This window comes from Mastomys coucha, unplaced genomic scaffold (genome assembly GCF_008632895.1).
Source record: "Mastomys coucha isolate ucsf_1 unplaced genomic scaffold, UCSF_Mcou_1 pScaffold15, whole genome shotgun sequence".
NCBI classification, from domain to species: domain Eukaryota; kingdom Metazoa; phylum Chordata; class Mammalia; order Rodentia; family Muridae; genus Mastomys; species Mastomys coucha.
This window is the reverse complement of record NW_022196897.1, coordinates 168397038-168398418: the sequence shown is the minus strand read 5'-3', so window position 1 is coordinate 168398418 and position 1381 is coordinate 168397038. Positions and strand designations below refer to the sequence as shown.

Below are 1381 nucleotides of genomic sequence, written 5' to 3'. Positions count from 1 at the left end.
TGGGGCTCAAAACTCTCAGAGATGGTAAGAAACACGGACGCTGGGGGACAGGTAACCGGAGTTGGAGAAGGGATACGGAGGGAAGGGCCGAGGGGCAGAGATGGCTCTACCTCGGCGTTCAGCAGCCCTGGGATTTAGTCTCGGAGAGCAGTTCTTCAGACGCTTCGGTCGCTTCGGACGGACTTCAGCCGCTGTAAACATCCGCTGCTACCTCTGCGCGTGCGCGGGCTATACCTGAACTGAGCATGTGCAGTTGGAGGGCGCTCTTAAAGGGGCAACGGCAGAGTCCACGAGCGTGCCCCTTTCCACCCACTGGTTTGAATGAGGGTGTTCCTGCCTGAATGGTCACTACGTGGTCTCCGAGCATATCCCGGGCTAATGATATGAGAGGATGCTGGCGTGTCGGCGGGAGAAAGGCATTTTGCCTGCAGGCACACGGTTCTCTGTTTATGTCCACTCAAGGCCATAGCCCCCACAGAAAAAACAAGAGTGAAGAAACAAGAGGGATAGATTGGGTCCACTCGCATGCAGGAGTTACAACACAAATGACTGCCGGCCCTGCCCCTGCCAGACCACCCAGCCCAGGGGATGGCCATCTGCACACTTTAACCTTGAACCAGCAGTTCTGGCCACTTCTGAGAAACCTACAAAATAGACCAAAGTCCAAGTGATCATTAGGGCTACCTGTCAAGATTGTTCTGAGTTTTAGTCTTCCAGTTTTGAATGAAAAGCAGAAACCTGTTCTGTATTATTGTGATTGCACATGTTGAAGGAAATAGTGTCAAGATGGAAGGAGCCTGGATGCCTGAGTCAACATCTGTAAGAATCATTCAACCTGCAGTGGAATGTGATAGAAATGACAAGAAAATGATTATACTATTCTTTAAAGTTTGTGCAGGAAGGCTAAAGACCAGAAATAGATAACACAATAATGATGGGGAAAAAACAAAAACAAAAAACAGCCGGGCGGTGGTGGCGCACACCTTTAATCCCAGCATTTGGGAGGCAGAGGCAGGCGGATTTCTGAGTTCGAGGCCAGCCTGGTCTACAGTGTGAGTTCCAGGACAGCCAGGGCTACACAGAGAAAACCTGTCTCGAAAAACCAAAAAAAAAAAAAAAAGCCTAACACCATCTGATTTCACAACTTACTATTAAAATTACAGTAATCAAGAGTCATATAGGAGAGATAAATTAATGCTATCAAATACAAAGCCCAGGTTAGAGCTATACAAATATAGTAAACTCACCTTTGATAAAAGAACAAACTCAATTCAATGGAAGAAGGATGGTCTTTTCAACAAAATATGCTGGAATAATTACACATCCACATGTAAAAATAATAGAGACATATCTCTTCCAAATTTGATTTCCAGTACCCAAG

General features: G+C 46.5%; 1 protein-coding gene across 4 annotated transcripts in view; it reads right to left on the bottom strand.

The window, feature by feature from the left end:
* The window catches only part of Pcmtd2 (protein-L-isoaspartate (D-aspartate) O-methyltransferase domain containing 2), a 20028-nt gene extending 19787 nt beyond the window's left edge, over nt 1-241 (bottom strand). For all 4 annotated transcript variants that reach the window (XR_004119072.1, XM_031373169.1, XM_031373170.1 and 1 more), the window contains exon 1: nt 111-241. The gene's annotated coding sequence lies outside the window, so the exon portion shown is untranslated. The remainder of the gene's footprint in view (nt 1-110) is intronic.
* Between the last annotated feature and the right edge of the window lie 1140 nt (nt 242-1381).